The 23,716-nt window shown below is 46.2% G+C and overlaps 7 non-coding genes and 37 pseudogenes across 7 annotated transcripts; all 44 read right to left on the reverse strand.

Moving 5' to 3' along the window:
- Window positions 1-26: 26 nt before the first annotated feature.
- On the reverse strand, window positions 27-145 carry LOC148244706 (5S ribosomal RNA; annotated as a pseudogene).
- A 558-nt stretch (window positions 146-703) lies between these two features.
- Window positions 704-822, reverse strand: LOC148244707 (5S ribosomal RNA; annotated as a pseudogene).
- A 560-nt stretch (window positions 823-1,382) lies between these two features.
- Window positions 1,383-1,501, reverse strand: LOC148244708 (5S ribosomal RNA). Its single transcript, XR_015815076.1, has one exon. It is a non-coding gene; the product is annotated as a 5S ribosomal RNA (ribosomal RNA).
- A 916-nt stretch (window positions 1,502-2,417) lies between these two features.
- On the reverse strand, window positions 2,418-2,536 carry LOC148244709 (5S ribosomal RNA; annotated as a pseudogene).
- Window positions 2,537-2,739: 203 nt separating this feature from the next.
- LOC148244710 (5S ribosomal RNA) lies at window positions 2,740-2,858 on the reverse strand (annotated as a pseudogene).
- Window positions 2,859-3,425: 567 nt separating this feature from the next.
- Window positions 3,426-3,544, reverse strand: LOC148244711 (5S ribosomal RNA; annotated as a pseudogene).
- A 567-nt stretch (window positions 3,545-4,111) lies between these two features.
- LOC148244712 (5S ribosomal RNA) lies at window positions 4,112-4,230 on the reverse strand (annotated as a pseudogene).
- Window positions 4,231-4,792: 562 nt separating this feature from the next.
- LOC148244713 (5S ribosomal RNA) lies at window positions 4,793-4,911 on the reverse strand. The gene has a single exon (XR_015815729.1). It is a non-coding gene; the product is annotated as a 5S ribosomal RNA (ribosomal RNA).
- A 209-nt stretch (window positions 4,912-5,120) lies between these two features.
- On the reverse strand, window positions 5,121-5,239 carry LOC148244714 (5S ribosomal RNA; annotated as a pseudogene).
- A 209-nt stretch (window positions 5,240-5,448) lies between these two features.
- On the reverse strand, window positions 5,449-5,567 carry LOC148244715 (5S ribosomal RNA; annotated as a pseudogene).
- An 886-nt stretch (window positions 5,568-6,453) lies between these two features.
- Window positions 6,454-6,572, reverse strand: LOC148244716 (5S ribosomal RNA; annotated as a pseudogene).
- Window positions 6,573-7,133: 561 nt separating this feature from the next.
- On the reverse strand, window positions 7,134-7,252 carry LOC148244717 (5S ribosomal RNA; annotated as a pseudogene).
- A 563-nt stretch (window positions 7,253-7,815) lies between these two features.
- LOC148244718 (5S ribosomal RNA) lies at window positions 7,816-7,934 on the reverse strand (annotated as a pseudogene).
- Window positions 7,935-8,143: 209 nt separating this feature from the next.
- Window positions 8,144-8,262, reverse strand: LOC148244719 (5S ribosomal RNA; annotated as a pseudogene).
- Window positions 8,263-8,466: 204 nt separating this feature from the next.
- LOC148244720 (5S ribosomal RNA) lies at window positions 8,467-8,584 on the reverse strand (annotated as a pseudogene).
- A 561-nt stretch (window positions 8,585-9,145) lies between these two features.
- LOC148244721 (5S ribosomal RNA) lies at window positions 9,146-9,264 on the reverse strand (annotated as a pseudogene).
- Window positions 9,265-9,469: 205 nt separating this feature from the next.
- Window positions 9,470-9,588, reverse strand: LOC148244722 (5S ribosomal RNA; annotated as a pseudogene).
- A 563-nt stretch (window positions 9,589-10,151) lies between these two features.
- Window positions 10,152-10,270, reverse strand: LOC148244723 (5S ribosomal RNA; annotated as a pseudogene).
- Window positions 10,271-10,479: 209 nt separating this feature from the next.
- On the reverse strand, window positions 10,480-10,598 carry LOC148244724 (5S ribosomal RNA; annotated as a pseudogene).
- A 204-nt stretch (window positions 10,599-10,802) lies between these two features.
- Window positions 10,803-10,920, reverse strand: LOC148244725 (5S ribosomal RNA; annotated as a pseudogene).
- A 561-nt stretch (window positions 10,921-11,481) lies between these two features.
- Window positions 11,482-11,599, reverse strand: LOC148244726 (5S ribosomal RNA; annotated as a pseudogene).
- A 205-nt stretch (window positions 11,600-11,804) lies between these two features.
- Window positions 11,805-11,923, reverse strand: LOC148244727 (5S ribosomal RNA). Its single transcript, XR_015815919.1, has one exon. It is a non-coding gene; the product is annotated as a 5S ribosomal RNA (ribosomal RNA).
- Window positions 11,924-12,481: 558 nt separating this feature from the next.
- Window positions 12,482-12,600, reverse strand: LOC148244728 (5S ribosomal RNA; annotated as a pseudogene).
- Window positions 12,601-12,805: 205 nt separating this feature from the next.
- Window positions 12,806-12,924, reverse strand: LOC148244729 (5S ribosomal RNA; annotated as a pseudogene).
- Window positions 12,925-13,482: 558 nt separating this feature from the next.
- On the reverse strand, window positions 13,483-13,601 carry LOC148244730 (5S ribosomal RNA; annotated as a pseudogene).
- Window positions 13,602-14,162: 561 nt separating this feature from the next.
- LOC148244731 (5S ribosomal RNA) lies at window positions 14,163-14,281 on the reverse strand (annotated as a pseudogene).
- Window positions 14,282-14,488: 207 nt separating this feature from the next.
- LOC148244732 (5S ribosomal RNA) lies at window positions 14,489-14,607 on the reverse strand (annotated as a pseudogene).
- Window positions 14,608-14,810: 203 nt separating this feature from the next.
- Window positions 14,811-14,929, reverse strand: LOC148244733 (5S ribosomal RNA; annotated as a pseudogene).
- Window positions 14,930-15,134: 205 nt separating this feature from the next.
- Window positions 15,135-15,253, reverse strand: LOC148244734 (5S ribosomal RNA; annotated as a pseudogene).
- A 558-nt stretch (window positions 15,254-15,811) lies between these two features.
- On the reverse strand, window positions 15,812-15,930 carry LOC148244735 (5S ribosomal RNA; annotated as a pseudogene).
- Window positions 15,931-16,491: 561 nt separating this feature from the next.
- On the reverse strand, window positions 16,492-16,610 carry LOC148244736 (5S ribosomal RNA; annotated as a pseudogene).
- Window positions 16,611-16,817: 207 nt separating this feature from the next.
- LOC148244737 (5S ribosomal RNA) lies at window positions 16,818-16,936 on the reverse strand (annotated as a pseudogene).
- Window positions 16,937-17,140: 204 nt separating this feature from the next.
- Window positions 17,141-17,258, reverse strand: LOC148244738 (5S ribosomal RNA; annotated as a pseudogene).
- Window positions 17,259-17,791: 533 nt separating this feature from the next.
- On the reverse strand, window positions 17,792-17,910 carry LOC148244739 (5S ribosomal RNA). Its single transcript, XR_015815166.1, has one exon. It is a non-coding gene; the product is annotated as a 5S ribosomal RNA (ribosomal RNA).
- Window positions 17,911-18,473: 563 nt separating this feature from the next.
- Window positions 18,474-18,592, reverse strand: LOC148244740 (5S ribosomal RNA; annotated as a pseudogene).
- Window positions 18,593-18,794: 202 nt separating this feature from the next.
- Window positions 18,795-18,913, reverse strand: LOC148244741 (5S ribosomal RNA; annotated as a pseudogene).
- A 558-nt stretch (window positions 18,914-19,471) lies between these two features.
- Window positions 19,472-19,590, reverse strand: LOC148244742 (5S ribosomal RNA; annotated as a pseudogene).
- A 205-nt stretch (window positions 19,591-19,795) lies between these two features.
- LOC148244743 (5S ribosomal RNA) lies at window positions 19,796-19,913 on the reverse strand (annotated as a pseudogene).
- A 563-nt stretch (window positions 19,914-20,476) lies between these two features.
- Window positions 20,477-20,595, reverse strand: LOC148244744 (5S ribosomal RNA; annotated as a pseudogene).
- Window positions 20,596-21,157: 562 nt separating this feature from the next.
- On the reverse strand, window positions 21,158-21,276 carry LOC148244745 (5S ribosomal RNA). Its single transcript, XR_015815311.1, has one exon. It is a non-coding gene; the product is annotated as a 5S ribosomal RNA (ribosomal RNA).
- Window positions 21,277-21,485: 209 nt separating this feature from the next.
- Window positions 21,486-21,604, reverse strand: LOC148244746 (5S ribosomal RNA; annotated as a pseudogene).
- An 883-nt stretch (window positions 21,605-22,487) lies between these two features.
- LOC148244747 (5S ribosomal RNA) lies at window positions 22,488-22,606 on the reverse strand. The gene has a single exon (XR_015815781.1). It is a non-coding gene; the product is annotated as a 5S ribosomal RNA (ribosomal RNA).
- A 202-nt stretch (window positions 22,607-22,808) lies between these two features.
- LOC148244748 (5S ribosomal RNA) lies at window positions 22,809-22,930 on the reverse strand (annotated as a pseudogene).
- A 560-nt stretch (window positions 22,931-23,490) lies between these two features.
- LOC148244749 (5S ribosomal RNA) lies at window positions 23,491-23,609 on the reverse strand. The gene has a single exon (XR_015815872.1). It is a non-coding gene; the product is annotated as a 5S ribosomal RNA (ribosomal RNA).
- Window positions 23,610-23,716: the final 107 nt, after the last annotated feature.

The raw sequence follows: 23,716 nt of genomic DNA on the forward strand, positions 1-23,716 counted from the left end.
TCGAACGACCAGTTTGAAAAAAAAAATTAGTGCGACACGAGGACTTCCCAGGAGGTCACCCATCCGAGTACTAATCTCGCCCAAGCACACTTCATTGCGGAGTTCTGATGGGATCTGGTGCATTAGTGCTGGTATGATCGCACCTGTTTAATTTTGCGCTGTAAATACATAAACTCATTCCCCTTTCTTCCCCCTCCCGTCATTTGTTTCATTGTGCGTGCGCACTGCACCTCCCGTTCTCGTTCTAATATCAAGTAAAATGCTACAGCGCCGTGACTCACATTTGCGAATAAACCTGAGGACCATAATTCAAGTCCCGCGTAATGTCGAAAGAATCATCCGCAAAAAAATGGGTGCAACACGAGGACTTCACAAGAAAATGGGTGAAATATAAGGACTTCGCAGGAGGTAACCCATGCTAGTACTACTCTCGCCCAAGCACCCTTACCTACAGAGTTCTGATAGAATCCGATGCATTAGTGCTGGTATGACCGCACCTGTTTAATTTCGTGCTGAAAATACATACACTCCTTCTTCCCTCTTCCCCACCCATCATTTGTTTCCTTGTGCGTTCACACTACGCCTCTCCTTCTCGTTCTAATATCGATTAAAATACCCCTGATTCTTGACTCACATTTGCGTATAAACCAGCGGACCATAGTTCCAGTCGCGTGTAACGTCGAACGACCCGTCTGAAAAAAAATTGGTGCGACACAAGGACTTCCCTAGAGGTCACCCATCCGAGTACTACTCTCGCCCAAGCACACTTAACTGCAAAGTTCTGATAGGATCCAGTGCATTAGTACTGGTATGATCGCACCCGTTTAATTTCGCGCTGCAAATACATAAACTCCTTCTCCTTTCTTCCCCCTCCCGTCATTTGTTTCCTTGTGCGTGCGCACTGCACCTCCCGTGCTCGTTCTAATATCAAGTAAAATACTACGGTGCCGTGACTCACATTTGCGAATAAACCTGAGGACCATAATTCAAGTTGCGCGTAACGTCGAAAGAATCATCTGCAAAAAAATGGGTGCAACACGAGGACTTCACAAGAAAATGGGTGAAATATAAGGACTTCGCAGGAGGTAACCCATGCTAGTACTACTCTCGCCCAAGCACCCTTACCTACGGAGTTCTGATAGAATCCGATGCAATAGTGCTGCATTGACCGCACCTGTTTAATTTCGTGCTGAAAATACATACACTCCTTCTTCCCTCTTCCCCTCCCGTCATTTGTTTCCTTGTGCGTGCACTCTGCATCTCTCCTTCTCGTTCTAATATCGATTAAAATGCCCCTGCTTGTTGACTCACATTTGCGTATAAACCAGGGAAACCTAGTTCCAGTCTCGCGTAACGTCGAACGACCCGTTCGAAAAAAAAAATTAGTGCGAAACGAGGACTTCCCAGGAGGTCACCCATCGGAGTACTACTCTCGCCCAAGCACACTTAACTGCGGAGTTCTGATGGGATCCAGTGTATTAGTGCTGGTATGATCGCAACAGTTTAATTTTGCACTGCAAATACATAAATTCCTTCTCCTTTCTTCCCCCTCCGGTCATTTGTTTCCTTGTGCGTGCGCACTGCACCTCCCGTACTCATTCTAATATCAAGTAAAATGCCACGGCGCCGTGATTCACATTTATGAATAAAACTGCGGACCATAAATCAAGTCGCGCGTAACGTCGAAAGAATCATCCGCAAAAAGATGGGTGCAACACGAGGACCTCCCAAGAAAATGGGTGAAATATAAGGACTTCGCAGGAGCTCACCCATCCGAGTACTTTTCTCGCCCCAAGCACCCTTAACTGCTGAGTTCTGATAGAATCCGTTGCATTAGTGCTGGTATGATCCCTCATGTTTCATTTTGCACTGCAAATACATACACTCTCTCTCCTTTCATCCCCCCTCCCGTTATTTGTTTCGTTGTGCGTGCGCACTGCACCTCCCGTTCTCGTTCTAATATCAAGTAAAATGCTACAGCGCCGTGACTCACATTTGCGAATAAACCTGAGGACCATAATTCAAGTCGCGCGTAACGTCGAAAGAATCATCTGCAAAAAAATGGGTGCAACACAAGGACTTCACAAGAAAATGGGTGAAATATAAGGACTTCGCAGGAGGTAACCCATGCTAGTACTACTCTCGCCCAAGCACCCTTACCTACGGAGTTCTGATAGAATCCGTTGCATTAGTGCTGGAATGATCGCACCTGTTTCATTTCGCGCTAATAAAACATACTCCTTCTCCTTTCTTCCCCCTCCCGTCATTTGTTTCCTTGTGCGTGCGCACTACACCTCTCGTTCTCATTTAAATATCAAGTAAAATGCCACGGCGCCGTGACTCACATTTGCGAATAAATCTGCGGACCATAATTAAAGTCGCGCGTAACGTCGAACGGCACATCTGAAAAAAAAAAATAGGTGCAACACGAGAACTTCCTAGGAGGTAACCCATCATTGTACTACTTTCGCCAAAGCACACTTAACTGCGGAGTTCTGATGGGATCCGGTGCATTTGTGCTGGTGTGACCGCACCTATTTAATTTCGTGCTGAAAATACATACACTCCTTCTTCCCTCCCCCCTCCCATCATTTGTTTCCTTGTGCGTTCACACTGCACCTCTCCTTCTCGTTCTAATATCGATTAAAATGCCCCTGATTCTTGACTCACATTTACGTATAAACCAGCGGACAATAGTTCCAGTCGCGCGTAACGTCGAACGACCCATTTGAAAAAAAATTGTTGCGATACGAGGACTTCCCAGGAGGTCACCCATCCAAGTACTACTCTCGCCCGAGCACACTTAACTGCAGAGTTCTGATGGAATCCGATGCATTAGAACTGGTATGATCGCACCTGTTTAATTTCGCGCTGCAAATACATAAAGTCCTTCTCCTTTCTTCCCCCTCCCGTCATTTGTTTCCTTATGCGTGCGCACTGCACCTCTCGTTCTCGTTCAAATTTTAAGTAAAATGCCACGGTGCCATGACTCACATTTGCGAATAAATCTTCGGACCATAATTAAAGTCGCGCATAACGTCGAACCGCACATCTGAAAAAAAAGAAAATAGGTGCAACACGAGGACTTCCTGAGAAAATGGGTGAAATATAAGGACTTCGCAGGAGGTCACCCATCCTAGTGCTACTCTCGCCCAAGCACCCTTAACTTACGGAGTTCTGATAGAATCCGTTGCATTGGTGCTGGTATGATTGCTCATGTTTCATTCTGCGCTGCAAATACATACACTTTTTTTCCCTCCATCCCTCCTCCCGTCATTTGTTTCCTTGTGCGTTCACACTTCACCTCTCATTCTCGTTCTAGTAGCGATTAAAATGCCCCTGCTTCTTGACTCACATTTGCGTATAAACCAGCGGACCCTAGTTCCCGACGCGCGTAACGTCAAACGACCCGTCTGAAAAAATAATTAGTGCGACACGAGGACTTCCCATGAGGTCACCCATCCGAGTACTAATCTCGCCCAAGCACACTTAACTGCGAGGTTCTGATGGGATCCGGTGCATTAGTGCTGGTATGATCGCACCGGTTTAATTTCGCGCTGCAAATACATAAACTCCGTCTCCTTTCTTCCCCCTCCCGTCATTTGTTTCCTTGTGCGTGCGCACTGCACCTCTCGTTCTCGTTCAAATATCAAGTAAAATGCCACGGCGCCGTGACTCACATTTGTGAATAAATTTGTGGACCATAATTATAGTCGCGCGTAACATCGAACGGCACATCTGAAAAAAAGAAAATGGGTGCATCACGAGGACTTCACAAGAAAATGGGTGAAATATAAGGACTTCACAGGAGGTAACCCATGCTAGTACTACTCTCGCCCAAGCACCCATACCTACGGAGTTCTGATAGAATCCGTTGCATTAGTGCTGGTACGATCGCACCTGTTTCATTTCGTGCTGAAAATACATACACTCCTTCTCCTTCCCTCCCCCACCCATCAATTGTTTCCTTGTGCGTTCACACTGCACCTCTCCTTCTCGTTCTAATATCAAGTAAAATGCAACGGCACCGTGACTCAGATTTGCGAATAAATCTGCGGACCATAATTAAAGTCGCGCGTAACGTCGAACGACACATCTGAAAAAAAAAAAATGGGTGTAACACGAGAACTTCCCATGAGGTAACCCATCATTGTACTACTTTCGCCAAAGCACACTTAACTGCGGAGTTCTGATGGGATCCAGTGCATTTGTGCTGGTATGATCGCACCCGTTTAATTCCGCGCTGCAAATACATAAACTCCTTCTCCTTTCTTCCCCCTCCCGTCATTTGTTTCCTTGTGCGTGCGCACTGCACCTCCCGTGCTCGTTCTAATATGAAGTAAAATGCTACGGTGCCGTGGCTCACATTTGCGAATAAACCTGAGGACCATAATTCAAGTCGCGCGTATCGTCGAAAGAATCATCTGGAAAAAAATGGGTTCAACACGAGGACTTCCTAAGAAAATTGGTGAAATATAAGGACTTTGCAGGAGGTCACCCATCCTAGTGCTACTCTCGCCCAAGCACCCTTAACTTGCGGAGTTCTAATAGAATCCGTCGCATTAGTGCTGGTATGATTGCTCATGTTTCATTCTGCGCTGCAAATACATACACTTTTTCTCCCTCCATCCCCCCTCCCGTCATTTGTTTCCTTGTGCGTGCACTATGCATCTCTCCTTCTCGTTCTAATATCGATTAAAATGCCCCTGCTTCTTGACTCACATTTGCATATGAACCAGGGGACCCTAGTTCCAGTCGCGCGTAACGTCGAACGACCAGTATAAAAAAAAAATTAGTGCGACACGAGGACTTCCCAGGAGGTCTCCCATCTGAGTACTACTCTCGCCCAAGCACACTTAACTGCGGAGTTCTGATGGGATCCGGTGCTTTAGTGCTGGTATGATCGCACCTGATTAATTTTGCGCTGCAAATACATAAATTCCTTCCCCTTTCTTCCCCCTCCAATCATTTGTTTCCTTGTGCGTGCGCACTGCACCTCTCGTTCTCGTTCAAATATCAAGTAAAATGCCACGGCGCCGTGACTCACATTTGCGAATAAATCTGCGAACCATAATTAAAGTCGCGCGTAACGTCGAACGACACATCTGAAAAAAAGAAAATGGGTGCAACACAAGAACTTCCCACGAGGTAACCCATCATTGCACTACTTTCACCAAAGCACACTTAACTGCGGAGTTCTGATGGGATCCGGTGCATTTATGCTGGTATGATCGCACCTGTTTAATTTCGCACTGTAAATACATAAACTCCTTCTCCTTTCTTCCCCCTCCCGTCATTTGTTTCCTTGTGCGTGCGCACTGCACCTCTCGTTCTCGTTCAAATATCAGGTAAAATGCCACGGCGCCGTGACTCACATTTGCGAATAAATCTGCGGACCATAATTAAAGTCGCGCGTAATGTCGAATGGCACATCTGAAAAAAAGAAAATGGGTGCAACACGAGAACCTCCCAAGAGGTAACCCATCTTTGTACTACTTTCGCCCAAGTACACTTAACTGCGGAGTTTTGATGGGATCCGGTGCATTTGTGCTGGTGTGACCGCACCTGTTTAATTTCGTGCTGAAAATACATACACTCCTTCTTCCCTCCCCCCTCCCATCATTTGTTTCTTTGTGCGTTCACACTGCACCTCTCCTTCTCGTTCTAATATCGATTAAAATGCCCCTGATTCTTGACTCACATTTGCGTATAAACCAGCGAACCATAGTTCCAGTTGCGCATAACGTCGAACGACCCATCTAAAAAAAATTGTTGCGATACGAGAACTTCCCAAGAGGTCACCCATCCGAGTACTACTCTCGCCAAAGCATACTTAACTGCAGAGTTCTGATAGGATCCAGTGCATTAGTGCTGGTATGATGCCACTTGTTTAATTTTGCGCTTCAAATACATACACTCATTCTCTTTTCTTCCTCATCCGTCATTTGTTTCCTTGTGCGTGCGTACTGCACCTCCCGTACTCGTTCTAACATCAAGTAAAATGTCACGGCGCCGTGACTTTTCACATTTGCAAATAAACCTGCGGACCATAAATCAAGTGGCGCGTAACGTCGAACGAATCATCTGCAAAAAGAAGGGTGCAACACGAGGACCTCCCAAGAAAATGGGTGAAATATAAGGACTTCGCAGGAGGTAACCCATGCTAGTACTACTCTCGCCCAAGCACCCTTACCTACGGAGTTCTGATAGAATCCGTTGCATTAGTGCTGGTATGATCGCACCTGTTTCATTTCGTGCTGAAAATACATACACTCCTTTTCCTTCCCTCCCCCTCCCATCAATTGTTTCCTTGTGCGTTCACACGACACCTCTCTTTCTCGTTCAAATATCAAGTAAAATGCCACGGCGCCGTGACTCACATTTGCGAATAAATCTGCGGACCATAATTAAAGTTGCGCGTAACGTCGAACGGCACATCTGAAAAAAAGAAAATGGGTGTAACACGAGAACTTCCCAGGAGGTAACCCATCATTGTACTACTTTCTCCAAAGCACACTTAACTGCGGAGTTCTGATGGGATCCGGTGCATTTGTGCTGGTATGATCGCACCCGTTTAATTCCACGCTGCAAATACATAAACTCCTTCTCCTTTCTTCCCCCTCCCGTCCTTTGTTTCCTTGTGCGTGCGCACTGCACCTCCCGTGCTCGTTCTAATATCAAGTAAAATGCTACGGTGCCATGACTCACATTTGCGAATAAACCTGAGGACCATAATTCAAGTCGCGCGTCTCGTCGAAAGAATCATCTGCAAAAAAATCGGTGCAACACGAGGACTTCCTAAGAAAATGGGTGAAATATAAGCACTTCGCAGGAGATCACCCATCCTAGTGCTACTCTCGCCCAAGCACCCTTAACCTGCGGAGTTCTGAAAGAATCCGTTGCATTGGTGTTGGTATGATTGCTCATGTTTCATTCAGCGCTGCAAATACATAAACTTTTTCTCCGTCCATCCCCCCTCCCGTCATTTGTTTCCTTGTGCGTGCACTCTGCATCTCAGCTTCTCGTTCTAATATCGATTAAAATGCCGCTGCTTCTTGACTCACATTTGCGTATAAACCACCGGACCCTAGTTCCAATCGCGCGTAACGTCGAACGACCCGTCTGAAAAAAAATATGTGCGACACGAGGACTTCCCAGGAGGTCACCCATCCGAGTACTACTCTTGCCCAAGCACACTTAACTGCGGAGTTCTGATGGAATCCGATACATTAATGCTGCTATGATCACACCCGTTTAATTCCGCGCTGCAAATACATAAGTTCCTTCTCCTTTCTTCCCCCTCCCATCATTTATTTCCTTGTGCGTGCGCACTGCACCTCCCGTGCTCGTTCTAATATCAAGTAAAATGCTACGGTACCGTGACTCACATTTGCGAATAAACCTGAGGACCATAATTCAAGTCGCGCATATCGTCGAAAGAATCATCTGCAAAAAAATGGGTGTAACACGAGGACTTCTTGAGAAAATGGGTAAAATATAAGGACTTCGCAGGAGGTCACCCATCCTGGTGCTACTCTCGCCCAAGCACCCTTAACTTGCGGAGTTCTGATAGAATCCGTTGCATTGGTGTTGGTATGATTGCTCATGTTTCATTCTGCGCTGCAAATACATACACTTTTTTTCCCTCCATCCCTCCTCCCGTCATTTGTTTCCTTGTGCGTGCACTCTGCATCTCTCCTTCTCGTTCTAATATCGATTAAAATGCCCCTACTTCTTGACTCACATTTGCGTATAAACCAGTGGACCCTAGATCCAGTCGCGCGTAACGTCGAACGACGCGTCTGAAAAAAAAAATTAGTGCGACACGAGGACTTCCCAGGAGGTCACCCATCCGAGTACTACTCTCGCCCAAGCACACTTATCTGCGGAGTTATGATAGGATCCGGTGCATTAGTGCTGGTATGATCGCACCAGTTTAATTTCGCGCTGCAAATACATAAACTCCTTCTCCTTTCTTCCCCCTCCCGTCATTTGTTTCCTTGTGCGTGCGCACTGCACCTCTCGTTCTCGTTCAAATATCAAGTAAAATTCTACGGCGCCGTGACTCACATTTGCGAATAAATATGCGGACTATAATTAAAGTCGCGCGTAACGTTGAACGGCACATCTGAAAAAAAGAAAATGGGTGCAACACGAGAACTTCCCAGGAGGTAACCCATCATTGTACTACTTTCGTCAAAGCACACTTAACTTCGGAGTTCTGATGGGATCCGGTGCATTTGTGCTGGTGTGACCGCACCTGTTTAATTTTGTGCTGATAATACATACACTCCTTCTTCCCTCCCCTCCTCCCATCATTTGTTTCCTTGTGCGTTCACACTGCACCTCTCCTTCTCGTTCTAATATCGATAAAAATGCCCCTGATTTTTTACTCACATTTGCGTATAAACCAGCGGATCATAGCTCCAGTCGTGCGAAACGTCGAACGACCCATCTGAAAAAAAATTGTTGCGATACGAGGACTTCCCAAGAGGCCACCCATCCGAGTACTACTCTCACCCAAGCACACTTAACTGCAGAGTTCTGATGGGATCCAGTGTATTAGTGCTGCTATGATGCCACTTGTTTAAATTTGCGCTTCAAATACATACACTCCTTCTCTTTTCTTCCTCCTCCCGTCATTTGTTTCCTTGTGCGTGCGCACTGCACCTCTCGTACTCGTTCTAATATCAAGAAAAATACCACGGCGCCGTGACTCAAATTTGCGAATAAACCTGCAGACCATAAATCAAGTCGCGCGTAACGTCGAAAGAATCATCTGCAAAAAGATGGGTGCAACACGAGGACCTCCCAAGAAAATAGGTGAAATATAAGGACTTCGCAGGAGGTCCCCCATCCGAGTACTTTTCTCGCCCAAGCACCCTTAACTGTAGAGTTCTGATAGAATCCGTTGCATTAGTCCTGGTATGATCCCTCATGTTTCATTCTGCACTGTAAATACATACACTCTTTCTCCTTCCATCCCCCCTCCCGTCATTTGTTTCCTTGTGCGTGCACTCTGCATCTCTCTTTCTCGTTCTAATATCAAGTAATATGCCCCGGCACCGTGACTCACCTTTGCAAATGAACCAGCGGATTATAATTCCATTCGCGCGTAACGTCGAACAACCCATCCGAAAAAAAATAGGTGCAACACGAGGGCTTCCCAAGTGGTCACCCATCCGAGTACTACCCTCGCCCAAACACACTTAACTGCGGAGTTCTTATGGGATCCGGAGCTTTAGTGCTAGTATGATCGCATCTGTTTAATTTCACGCTGCAAATACATACACTCCTTCTCCTTTCTTCCCCCTCCCGTCATTTGTTTCCTTGTGCGTTCACACTTCACCTCTCATTCTCGTTCTAATATCGATTAAAATGCCCCTGCTTCTTGACACACATTTGCGTTTAAACCAGCGAACCCTAGTTCCAGACGCGCGTAACGTCGAACGACCTGTCTGAAAAAAAATTGGTGCGACACGAGGACTTCCGAGGAGGACACCCATCCGAGTACTAATCTCGCCCAAGCACACTTAACTGCGGAGTTCTGATGGGATCCGGTGCATTAGTGCTGTTATGATCGCACCTGTTTAATTTGGCGCTGCAAATACATAAACTCATTCTCCTTCCTTCCCCCTCCTGCCATTTGTTTCCTTGTGCGTGCGCACTGCACCTCCCGTGCTCGTTCTAATATCAAATAAAATGCTACAGTGCCGTGACTCACATTTGCGAATAAACCTGAGGACCATAATTCAAGTCGCGCGTATCGTCGAAAGAATCATCTGCAAAAAAATGGGTGCAACACGCGGACTTCCTAAGAAAATGGGAGAAATATAAGGACTTCGCAGGAGGTCACCCATCCTAGTGCTACTCTCGCCCAAGCACCCCTAACTTGCGGAGTTCTGATAGAATCCGTTGCATTGGTGCTTGTATGATTGCTCATGTTTCATTCTGCGCTGCAAATACATACACTTTTTCTCCCTCCATCCCCCCTCCCGTCATTTGTTTCCTTGTGCGTGCACTCTGCATCTCTCATTCTCGTTCTAATATCGATTAAAATGCCCCTACTTCTTGACTCACATTTGCGTATAAACCAGTGGACCCTAGTTCCAGTCGCGCGTAACGTCGAACGACTCGTCTGAAAAAAAAAATTAGTGCGACACGAGTACTTCCCAGGAGGTCACCCATCCGACTACTACTCTCGCCCAAGCACACTTATCTGCGGAGTTCTGATGGGATCTGGTTCATTAGTGCTGGTATGATCGCACCAGTTTAATTTCGCGCTGCAAATACAAAAACTCCTTCTCCTTTCTTCCCCCTCCCGTCATTTGTTTCCTTGTGCGTGCGCACTGCACCTCTCTTTCTCGTTCAAATATCAAGTAAAATGCCATGGCACCGTGACTCACATTTGCGAATAAATCTGCGGACCATAATTAAAGTCGCGCGTAACGTCGAACGGCACATTTAAAAAAAAGAAAATGGGTGCAATACGAGAACTTCCTAGGAGGGAACCCATCATTGTACTACTTTCGCCAAAGCACACTTAACTTCGGAGTTCTGATGGGATCCGGTGCATTTGTACTGGTGTGACCGCACCTGTTTAATTTCGTGCTGAAAATACATACACACCTTCTTCCCTCCCCCCCTCCCATCATTTGTTTCCTTGTGCGTTCACACTGCACCTCTCCTTCTCGTTGTAATATCGATAAAAATGCCCCTGATTTTTTACTCACAATTGTGTATAAACCAGCGGACCATAGTTCCAATCGTGCGTAACGTCGAACGACCCATCTGAAAAAAAATTGTTGCGATACGAGGACTTCCCAAGAGGTCACCCATCCGAGTACTACTCTCGCCCAAGCACAATTAACCGCAGAGTTCTGATGGGATCCAGTGCATTAGTGCTGGTATGATGCCACTTGTTTAATTTTGCGCTTCAAATACATACACTCCTTCTCTTTTCTTCCTCCTCCCGTCATTTGTTTCCTTGTGCGTGCGCACTGCACCTCCCGTACTCGTTCTAATATCAAGTAAAATGCCACGGGGCCGTGACTCAAATTTGCGAATAAACCTGCAGACCATAAATCAAGTCGCGCGTAACGTCAAAAGAATCATCTGCAAAAAGATGGGTGCAACACGAGGACCTTCCAAGAAAATGGGTGAAATATAAGGACTTCACTAGAGGTCACCCATCCGAGTACTTTTCTCGCCCAAGCACCCTTAACTGCGGAGTTCTGATAGAATCCGTTGCATTAGTGCTGGTATGATCCCTCATGTTTCATTCTGCACTGCAAATACATACACTCTTTCTCCTTCCATCCCCCTTCCCATCATTTGATTCCTTGTGCGTGCACTCTGCATCTCTCTTTCTCGTTCTAATATCAAGTAATATACCCTGGCACTGTGACTCACCTTTGCAAATGAACCAGCGGTTTATAATTTCATTCGCGCGTAACGTCGAACAACACATCCGAAAAAAAATAGGTGCAACACGAAGGCTTCCCAAGTGGTCACCCATCCGAGTACTACCCTCGCCCAAGCACACTTTACTACGGAGTTCTGATGGGATCCGGAGCTTACTGCTGGTATGATCGCACCTATTTAATTTCACGCTGCAAATACATACACTCCTTTTCCTTTCTTCCCCCTCCCGTCATTTGTTTCCTTGTGCGTTCACACTTCACCTCTCATTCTCGTTCTAATATCGATTAAAATACCCCTGCTTCTTGACTCACATTTGCGTATAAACCAGCGTACCCTAGTTCCAGACGCGCGTAACGTCGAACGACCCGTCTGAAAATAAATTGGTGCGACACGAGGACTTCCCAGGAGGTCACCCATCCGAGTACTAATCTCGCCCAAGCACACTTCACTGCGGAGTTCTGATGGGATCCGGTGCATTAGTGCTGGTATGATCGCACCTGTTTAATTTTGAGCTGCAAATACATAAACTCATTCTCCTTTCTTCCCTCTCCCGTCATTTTTTTCCTTGTGCGTGCGCACTGCACCTCCCGTTCTCGTTCTAATATCAAGTAAAATGCTACAGCGCCGTGACTCACATTTGCGAATAAACCTGAGGACCATAATTCAAGTCGCGCGTATCGTCGAAAGAATCATCTACAAAAAAATGGGTGCAACACGAGGACTTCACAAGAAAATGGGTGAAATATAAGGACTTCGCATGAGGTAACCCATGCTAGTACTACTCTCGCCCAAGCACCCTTACCTACGGAGTTCTGATAGAATCCGTTGCGTTAGTGCTGGTATGATCGCACCTGTTTCATTCCGTGCTGAAAATACATACACTCCTTCTCCTTCCCTCCCCCTCCCATCAATTGTTTCCTTGTGCGTTCACACTGCACTTCTCCTTCTCGTTCTAATATCGATTAAAATGCCCCTGCTTCTTGACTCACCTTTGCGTATAAACCAGCGGACCCTAGTTCCAGTCGTGCGTAGCGTCGAACGACCTGTCTGAAAAAAATTGGTGCGATACGAGGACTTCCCAGGAGGTCACCCATCCGAGTACTACACTCGCACAAGCACACATAACTGCGGAGTTCTGATCGGATCCGGTGCATTAGTGCTGGTATGATCGCACCTGTTTAATTTCGCGCTGTAAATACATACACTCCTTCTCCTTTCTTCTCCCTCCCGTCATTTGTTTCCTTGTGCGTTCACACTTCACCTCTCATTCTCGTTTTAATATCGATTAAAATACCCCTGCTTCTTGACTCACATTTGCGTATAAACCAGTGGACCCTAGTTCCAGACGCACGTAACGTCGAACGACCCGTCAGAAAAAAAATTTGTGCGACACGAGGACTTCCGAGGAGGTCACCCGTCCGAGTACTAATCTCGCCCAAGCACACTTAACTACGGAGTTCTGATCGGATCCGGTGCATTATTGCTGGTATGATCGCACCTGTTTAATTTTGCGCTGCAAATACATAAACCCATTCTCTTTTCTTCCCCCTCCCTTCATTTTTTTCCTTATGCGTGCGCACTGCACCTCCCGTTCTCGTTCTAATATCAAGTAAAATGCTACAGCATCGTGACTCACATTTGTGAATAAACCTGAGGACCATAATTCAAGTCGCCCGTATCGTCGAAAGAATCATCTGCAAAAAAATGGGTGCAACACGAGGACTTCCTAAGAAAATGGGTGAAATATAAGGACTTCGCAAGAGGTAACCCATGCTAGTACTACTCTCGCCCAAGCACCCTTACCTACGGAGTTCTGATAGAATCCGTTGCATTAGTGCTGGTATGATCGCACCTGTTTCATTTCGTGCTGAAAATACATACACTCCTTCTCCTTCCCTCCCCCTCCCATCAATTGTTTCCTTATGCGTTCACACTGCACCTCTCCTTCTCGTTCTAATATCGATTAAAATGCCCCTGCTTCTTGACTCACATTTGCGTATAAACCAGCGGACCCTAGTTCCAGTCGCGCGTAGCGTCGAACGACCTGTCTGAAAAAAATTGGTGCGATAGGAGGACTTCCTAAGAGGTCACCCATCCGAGTACTACTCTCGCACATGCACACTTAACTGCGGAGTTCTGATGGGATCCGGTGCATTAGTGCTGGTATGATCGCACCTGTTTAATTTCGCGCTGCAAATACATAAACTCCTTCTCCTTTCTTCCCCCTGCCGTCATTTATTTCCTTGTGCGTGCGCACTGCACCTACCGTGCTCGTTCTAATATCAAGTAAAATGCTACGGTGCCGTGACTCACATTTGCGAATAAACCTGAGGACCATAATTTAAGTCGCGTGTAACGTCGAAAGAATCATCTGCAAAAAAATGGGTGCAACACGAGGACTTCCTAAGAAAATAGGTGAAATATAAGGACTTCGCATGAGGTCACCCATCCTAGTGCTACTCTCGCCCAAGCACCCTTAACTTGCGGAGTTCTGATAGAATCCGTTGCATTGGTGCTGGTATGATTGCTCATGTTTCATTCTGCGCTGCAAATACATACACTCTTTCTCCCTCCATCCCATCTCTCGTTATTTGTTTCCTTGTGCGTGCACTCTGCATCTCTCCTTCTTGTTCTAATATCAAGTAAAATGCCCTGGCATCATGACTAACCTTTGCGAATGAACCAGCGGTTTATAATTGCATTCGCGCGTAACGTCGAATGATCCATCTGAAAAAAAATGGGTGCAACACGAGGACTTCCCAGGAGGTCACCAATCCGAGTACTACTCCTGCCCAAGCACACTTAACTGCTAAGTTCTGATGGGATACGGTGCATTAGTGCTGGTATGATGGCACCTATTTAATTTCGCGCTGCAAATATGTACACTCCTTCTCCTTTCTTCCCCTTCCCGTCATTTGTTTCATTGTGCATGTGCACTGCACCTCTCGTTCTCGTATAAATATCAAATAAAATGCCACGGCGCAGTGACTCACATTTTCGAATAAATCTGCAGAATATAATTAAAGTCGCGCGTAACGTCGAAGGGCACATCTGAAAAAAAAAATGAGTGCAACACGAGAACTTCCCAGGAGGTAACCCATCATTGTACTACTTTCGCCAAAGCACACTTAACTGCGGAGTTCTGATGGGATCCGGTGCATTTGTGCTGGTGTGACCGCACCTGTTTAATTTCGTGCTGAAAATACATACACTCCTTTTTCCCTCCCGCCCTCCCATCATTTGTTTCCTTTTGCGTTCACATTGCACTTCTCCTTCTCGTTCTAATATCGATTAAAATGCCCCTGCTTCTTGACTCACCTTTGCGTATAAACCAGCGGACCCTAGTTCCAGTCGTGCGTAGCGTCGAACGACCTGTCTGAAAAAAATTGGTGCGATACGAGGACTTCCCAGGAGGTCACCCATCCGAGTACTACACTCGCACAAGCACACATAACTGCGGAGTTCTGATCGGATCCGGTGCATTAGTGCTGGTATGATCGCACCTGTTTAATTTCGCGCTGTAAATACATACACTCCTTCTCCTTTCTTCTCCCTCCCGTCATTTGTTTCCTTGTGCGTTCACACTTCACCTCTCATTCTCGTTTTAATATCGATTAAAATACCCCTGCTTCTTGACTCACATTTGCGTATAAACCAGTGGACCCTAGTTCCAGACGCACGTAACGTCGAACGACCCGTCAGAAAAAAAATTTGTGCGACACGAGGACTTCCGAGGAGGTCACCCGTCCGAGTACTAATCTCGCCCAAGCACACTTAACTACGGAGTTCTGATCGGATCCGGTGCATTATTGCTGGTATGATCGCACCTGTTTAATTTTGCGCTGCAAATACATAAACCCATTCTCTTTTCTTCCCCCTCCCTTCATTTTTTTCCTTATGCGTGCGCACTGCACCTCCCGTTCTCGTTCTAATATCAAGTAAAATGCTACAGCATCGTGACTCACATTTGTGAATAAACCTGAGGACCATAATTCAAGTCGCCCGTATCGTCGAAAGAATCATCTGCAAAAAAATGGGTGCAACACGAGGACTTCCTAAGAAAATGGGTGAAATATAAGGACTTCGCAAGAGGTAACCCATGCTAGTACTACTCTCGCCCAAGCACCCTTACCTACGGAGTTCTGATAGAATCCGTTGCATTAGTGCTGGTATGATCGCACCTGTTTCATTTCGTGCTGAAAATACATACACTCCTTCTCCTTCCCTCCCCCTCCCATCAATTGTTTCCTTATGCGTTCACACTGCACCTCTCCTTCTCGTTCTAATATCGATTAAAATGCCCCTGCTTCTTGACTCACATTTGCGTATAAACCAGCGGACCCTAGTTCCAGTCGCGCGTAGCGTCGAACGACCTGTCTGAAAAAAATTGGTGCGATAGGAGGACTTCCTAAGAGGTCACCCATCCGAGTACTACTCTCGCACATGCACACTTAACTGCGGAGTTCTGATGGGATCCGGTGCATTAGTGCTGGTATGATCGCACCTGTTTAATTTCGCGCTGCAAATACATAAACTCCTTCTCCTTTCTTCCCCCTGCCGTCATTTATTTCCTTGTGCGTGCGCACTGCACCTACCGTGCTCGTTCTAATATCAAGTAAAATGCTACGGTGCCGTGACTCACATTTGCGAATAAACCTGAGGACCATAATTTAAGTCGCGTGTAACGTCGAAAGAATCATCTGCAAAAAAATGGGTGCAACACGAGGACTTCCTAAGAAAATAGGTGAAATATAAGGACTTCGCATGAGGTCACCCATCCTAGTGCTACTCTCGCCCAAGCACCCTTAACTTGCGGAGTTCTGATAGAATCCGTTGCATTGGTGCTGGTATGATTGCTCATGTTTCATTCTGCGCTGCAAATACATACACTCTTTCTCCCTCCATCCCATCTCTCGTTATTTGTTTCCTTGTGCGTGCACTCTGCATCTCTCCTTCTTGTTCTAATATCAAGTAAAATGCCCTGGCATCATGACTAACCTTTGCGAATGAACCAGCGGTTTATAATTGCATTCGCGCGTAACGTCGAATGATCCATCTGAAAAAAAATGGGTGCAACACGAGGACTTCCCAGGAGGTCACCAATCCGAGTACTACTCCTGCCCAAGCACACTTAACTGCTAAGTTCTGATGGGATACGGTGCATTAGTGCTGGTATGATGGCACCTATTTAATTTCGCGCTGCAAATATGTACACTCCTTCTCCTTTCTTCCCCTTCCCGTCATTTGTTTCATTGTGCATGTGCACTGCACCTCTCGTTCTCGTATAAATATCAAATAAAATGCCACGGCGCAGTGACTCACATTTTCGAATAAATCTGCAGAATATAATTAAAGTCGCGCGTAACGTCGAAGGGCACATCTGAAAAAAAAAATGAGTGCAACACGAGAACTTCCCAGGAGGTAACCCATCATTGTACTACTTTCGCCAAAGCACACTTAACTGCGGAGTTCTGATGGGATCCGGTGCATTTGTGCTGGTGTGACCGCACCTGTTTAATTTCGTGCTGAAAATACATACACTCCTTTTTCCCTCCCGCCCTCCCATCATTTGTTTCCTTTTGCGTTCACATTGCACTTCTCCTTCTCGTTCTAATATCGATTAAAATGCCCCTGATTCTTGACTCACATTTGCGTATAAACCAGCGGACCATAGTTCCAGTCGCGCGTAATATCGAACGACCTATCTAAAAAAAAATTGTTGCGATACGAGGACTTCTCAAGAGGTCACCCATCCGAGTACTACTCTCGCCCAAGCACACTTAACTGCAGAGTTCTGATGGGATCCAGTACATTAGTGCCGGTATGATGCCACTTGTTTAATTTTGCGCTTCAAATACATACACTCCTAATCTTTTCTTCCTCCTCCCGTCATTTGTTTCCTTGTGCGTGCGCACTGCACCTCTCGTACTCGTTCTAATATCAAGTAAAATGCCACGGCGCCGTGACTCACATTTGCGAATAAATCTGCGGACCATAATTAAAGTCGCGCGTAACGTCGAACGGCACATCTGAAAAAAAGAAAATGGGTGCAACACGAGAACTTCCCAGGAGGTAACCCATCATTTTACTACTTACGCCAAAGCCCACTTAACTGCGAAGTTCTGATGGGATCCGGTGCATTTGTGCTGGTGTGACCTCACCTGTTTAATTTTGTGCTGAAAATACATACACTCCTTCTTCCCTCCCGCCCTCCCATCATTTGTTTCCTTGTGCGTTCACACTGCACCTCTCGTTCTCGTTCTAATATCGATTAAAATGCCTCTGCTTCTTGACTCACATTTGCGTATAAACCAACAGACCCTAGTTCCAATCTCGCGTAATGTCGAACGACCCATCTGAAAAAAAATCGGTGCGACACGAGGACTTCCCAGGAGGTCACCCATCCGAGTACTACTCTCGCCCAAGCACACTTAACTGCGGAGTTCTGATGGGATCCGGTGCATTAGTGCTTGTATGATCGCACCCGTTTAATTTCGCGCTGCAAATACATAAACGCCTACTCCTTTCTTCTCCCTCCCGTCATTTGTTTCCTTGTGCGTGCGCAATACACCTCCCGTGTTCGTTCTAATATCAAGTAAAATGCTACGGTGCCATGACTCACATTTGCGAATAAACCTGAGGACCATAATTCAAGTCGCGCGTATCGTCGAAAGAATCATCTGCAAAAAAATGGGTGCAACAAGAGAACTTCCTAAGAAAATGGGTGAAATATAAGGACTTCGCAGGAAGTCACCCGTCCTAGTGCTACTCACGCCCAAGCACCTTTAACTTGCGGAGTTCTGATAGAATCCGTTGCATTGGTGCTGGTATGATTGCTCATGTTTCATTCTGCGCTGCAAATACATATACTTTTTCTCCCTCCATCCCCCCTCCCGTTATTTGTTTCCTTGTGCGTGCACTCTGCATCTCTCTTTCTCGTTCTAATATCGATTAAAATGCCCCTGCTTCTTGACTCACATTTGCGTATAAACCAGTGGACCCTTGTTCCAATCGCGCGTAACGTCGAACGACCCGTCTGAAAAAAAAAATTAGTGCGACACGAGGACTTCCCAGGAGGTCACCCATCCGAGTACTAATCTCGCCCAAGCACACTTCACTGCGGAGTTCTGATGGAATCCGTTGCATTAGTGCTGGTAAGATCGCACCTGTTTCATTTCACGCTGCAAGTACATACACTCCTTCTCCTTTCTTCCCCCTCCCGTCATTTGTTTCATTGTGTGTACGCACTGCACCTCTCGTTCTCGTTCTAGTAAAATGCCACGGTACCGTGACTCACATTTGCGAATAAATCTGCGGACCATAATTAAAGTCGCGCGTAAGGTCGAACGGCACATCTGAAAAAAAGAAAATGGGTGCAACACGAGAACTTCCCAGGAGGTAACCCATCATTGTATTACTTTCGCCAAAGCACACTTAACTGCGGAGTTCTGATGGGATCCGGTGCATTTGTGCTGGTGTGACCGCACCTGTTTAATTTCGTGCTGAAAATACATACACTCCTTCTTCCCTCCCCCCCTCCCATCATTTGTTTCCTTGTGCGTTCACACTGCACCTCTCCTTCTCGTTCTAATATCGATTAAAATGCCCCTGATTCTTGACTCACTTTTGCGTATAAACCAGCGGACCATGGTTCCAGTCGCGCGTAACGTCGAACGATCCATCTGAAAAAAAATTGTTGCGATACGAGGACTTCCCAAAAGGTCATCCATCCGAGTACTACTCTCGACCAAGCACACTTAACTGCAGAGTTATGATGGGATCCGATGCATTAGTGCTGGTATGATGCCACTTGTTTAATTTTGCGCTTCAAATACATACACTCCTTCTCTTTTCTTTCTCCTCCCGTCATTTGTTTCCTTGTGCGTGCGCACTGCACCTCCCGTACTCGTTCTAATATCAAGTAAAATGCCACAGCGCCGTGACTCACATTTGCGAATAAACCTGCGGACCATAAATCAAGTCGCGCGTAACGTCGAAAGAATCATCTGCAAAAAGATGGGTGCAACACGAGGACCTCCTAAGAAAATGGGTGAAATATAAGGACTTCGCAGGAGGTAACCCATCCGAGTACTACTCTCGCCCAAGCACACTTAACTGCAGAGTTCTGATGGGATCCGGGGCTTTAGTGCTGGTATAATCGCTCCTGTTTAATTTCGCGCTGCAGAAACATACACTCCTTCTCCTTTCTTCCCCCTCCCGTCAATTGTTTTCTTGTGCGTTCACACTGCACCTCTCATTCTCGTTCTAATATCGATTAAAATGCCCCTGCTTCTTGATTCACATTTGCGTATAAACCAGCGGACCCTAGTTCCAGTCGCGCGTAACGTCGAACGACCCGTCTGAAAAAAAATTGTTGTGACACGAGGACTTTCAGGAGGTCACCCATCCGAGTACTACTCTCGCCCAAGCACACTTAACTGCGGAGTTCTGATTGGATTCGGTGCATTAGTGGTGGTATGATCGCACCCGGTTAATTCCGCACTATAAATACATAAACTCCTTCCCCTTTCTTCCCCCTCCCATCATTTATTTCCTTGTGCGTGCGCACTGCACCTCCCGTGCTCGTTCTAATATCAAGTAAAATGCTACGATGCCGTAACTCACATTTGCGAATAATCCTGAGGACCATAATTCAAGTCGCGCGTATCATCGAAAGAATAATCTGCAAAAAAATGGGTGCAACACGAGAACTTCCTAAGAAAATGGGTGAATTATAAGCACTTCGCAGGAGGTCACCCAACCTAGTGCTACACTCGCCCAAGCACCCTTAACTTGCAGAGTTCTGATAGAATCCGTTGCATTGGTGCTGGTATGATTGCTCATGTTTCATTCTGCACTACAAATACATACACTTTTTCTCCCTCCATCCCCCCTCCCATCATTTGTTTCCTTATGCGCGCACACTGCTTCTTTCCTTCTCGTTCTAATATCGATTAAAATGCCCCTGCTTCTTGACTCACATTTGCGTATAAACCAGTGGACCCTAGTTCCAGTCGCGCGTAACGTCGAACGACCCGTCTGAAAAAAAAAATTAGTGCGACACGAGGACTTCTAAAGAGGTCACCCATCCGAGTACTACTCTCGCCCAAGCACACTTAACTGCGGAGTCCTGATGGGATCCGCTGCATTTGTGCTGGTATGATCACACCCGTTTAATTACGCTGCAAATATATAAACTCCTTCTCCTTTCTTCCCCCTCCCGTCATTTGTTTCCTTGTGCGTGCGCACTGTACCTCTCGTTCTCGTTCAAATATCAAGTAAAATGCCACGGTGTCGTGACTCTCATTTGCGAATAAATCTGCGGACCATAATTAAAGTCGTGCGTAACATCGAACGACACATCTGAAAAAAAGAAGATGGGTGCAACTCGAGGACTTCACAAGAAAATTGGTGAAATATAAGGACTTCGCAGGAGGTAACCCATGCTAGTACTACTCTCGCCCAAGCACCCTTACCTAAGGAGTTCTGATAGAATCTGTTGCATTGTTGCTGGTATGATCGCTCATGTTTCATTATGCGCTGCAAATACATACACTTTTTCTCCCTCCATCCCCCCTCCCGTCATTTGTTTCTTTGTGCGTGCATTCTGCATCTCTCATTCTCGTTCTAATATCGATTAAAATGCCCCTGCTTCTTGACTCACATTTGCGTATAAACTAGCGGACCCTAGTTCCAGTTGCGCGTAACGTCGAACGACCCGTCTGAAAAAAAATTGGTGCGACACGAGGACTTCCCAGGAGGTCATCCATCCGAGTACTACTCTCGCCCAAGCACACTTAACTGCGGAGTTCTGATGGGATCTGGTGCATTAGTGCTGGTATGATCGCACCCGTTTAATTTAACGCTGTAAATACATAAACTCCTTCTCCTTTCTTCCCCCTCCCGTCATTTGTTTTCTTGTGCGTGCGCACTGCACCTCTCGTTCTCGTTCAAATATCAAGTAAAATGCCACGGTGCCGTGACTCACATTTGCGAATAAATCTGCGGACCATAATTAAAGTCGCGCGTAACGTCGAACGGCACATCTAAAAAAAAGAAAATGGGTGCAACACGAGAACTTCCCAGGAGGTAACCCATCATTGTACTACTTTCGCCAAAGCACACTTAACTGCGGAGTTCTGATGGGATCCGATGGATTTGTGCTTGTGTGACCGCACCTGCTTAATTTCGTACTGAAAATACATACACTCCTTCTTTCCTCCCCCCCTCCCATCATTTGTTTCCTTGTGCGTTCACACTGCACCTCTCCTTCTCATTCTAATATCTATTAAAATGCCCCTGATTCTTGACTCATATTTGCGTATAAACCAGTGGACCATAGTTCCAGTCTCGCGTAACGTCGAACGACCAATCTGAAAAAAAATTGTTGCGATCCGAGGACATCCGAAGAGGTCACCCATCCGAGTACTACTCTCGCCCAAGCACACTTAACTGCAGAGTTCTAATGGGATCCAGTGCATTAGTGCTGGTATGATGCCACTTGTTTAATTTTGCGCTTCAAATACATACACTCCTTCTCTTTTCTTCCTCCTCCCGTCATTTGTTTCCTTGTGCGTGCGCACTGCACCTCCCGTACTTGTTCTAATATCAAGTAAAATGCCACGATGCCGTGACTCACATTTGCGAATAAACCTGCGGACCGTAAATCAAGTCGTGCGTAATGTCGAAAGAATCATCTGCAAAAAGATGGGTGCAACACGAGGACCTCCCAAGAAAATGGGTGAAATATAAGGACATCGCAGGAGGTCACCCATCCGAGTACTTTTCTCGCCCAAGCACCCTTAACTGCGGAGTTCTAATAGAATCCGTTGCATTAGTGCTGGTATGATCCATCATGTTTCATTCTGCACTGCAAATACATACACTCTTTCTCCTCCCATCCCCTCTCCTGTCATTTGTTTCCTTGTGCGTGCACTCTGCATCCCTCTTTCTCGTTCTAATATCAAGTAATATGCCCCGGCACCGTGACTCACCTTTGCAAATAAACCAGTGGTTTATAATTCCATTCGCGCGTAACGTCGAACAACCCATCCGAAAAAAAATAGGTGCAACACGAGGGCTTCCCAAGTGGTCACCCATCCGAGTACTACCCTCGCCCAAGCACACTTAACTGCGAAGTTCTGATGGGATCCGGAGTTTTGGTGCTGGTATGATCGCACCTGTTTAATTTCGCGCTGCAAATACATACACTCCTTCTCCTTTCTTCCCCCTCCGGTCATTTGTTTCCTTGTGCGTTCACACTTCACCTCTCATTCTCGTTCTAATATCGATTAAAATGACCCTGCTTCTTGACTCACATTTGCGTATAAACCAGTGGACCCTCGTTCCAGTCGCGCGTAACGTCAAACGACCCGTCTAAAAAAAAATTGGTGCGACGCGAAGACTTCCTAGGAGGTCACCCATCCGAGTACTTCTCTCGCCAAAGCACACTTAACTGTAGAGTTCTGATGGGATCCAGTGCATTAGTGCTGGTATGATTCCATTTGTTTAATTTTGCGCTTCAAATACATACACTCCTTCTCTTTTCTTCCTCATCCCGTCATTTGTTTCCTTGTGCGTGCGCACTGCACCTCCCGTACTCGTTCTAATATCAAGTAAAATACCACGGTGCCATGACTCACATTTGTGAATAAACCTGCGGACCATAAATCAAGTCGTGCATAACGTCGAAAGAATCATCTACAAAAAGATGGGTGCAACACGAGGACCTCCCAAGAAAATGGGTGAAATATAAGGACTTCGCAGGAGGTCACCCATCCGAGTACTTTTCTCTCCCAAGCACCCTTAACTGCGTAGTGCTGATAGAATCCGTTGCATTAGTGCTGGTATGATCCCTCATGTTTCATTCTGCACTGCAAATACATACACTCTTTCTCCTCCCATCCCCCCTCCCGTCATTTGTTTCCTTGTGCGTGCACTCTGCATCTCTCTTTCTCGTTCTAATATCAAGTAATATGACCCGGCACCGTGAGTCACCTTTGCAAATGAACCAGTGGTTTATAATTCCATTCGCGCGTAACGTCGAACAACCCATCCGAAAAAAAATAGGTGCAACACGAGGGCTTCCCAAGTGGTCACCCATCCGAGTACTACCCTCGCCCAAGCACACTTAACTGCGGAGTTCTGATGGGATCCGGAGTTTTGGTGCTGGTATGATCGCACCTGTTTAATATCGCGCTGCAAATACATACACTCCTTCTCCTTTCTTCCCCCTCCGGTCATTTGTTTCCTTGTGCGTTCACACTTTACCTCTCATTCTCGTTCTAATATC

The sequence above is a fragment of the Carica papaya genome, chromosome 8 (assembly GCF_054855325.1).
Source record: "Carica papaya isolate Zhongbai chromosome 8, ASM5485532v1, whole genome shotgun sequence".
Taxonomy (NCBI): Eukaryota; Viridiplantae; Streptophyta; class Magnoliopsida; order Brassicales; family Caricaceae; genus Carica; species Carica papaya.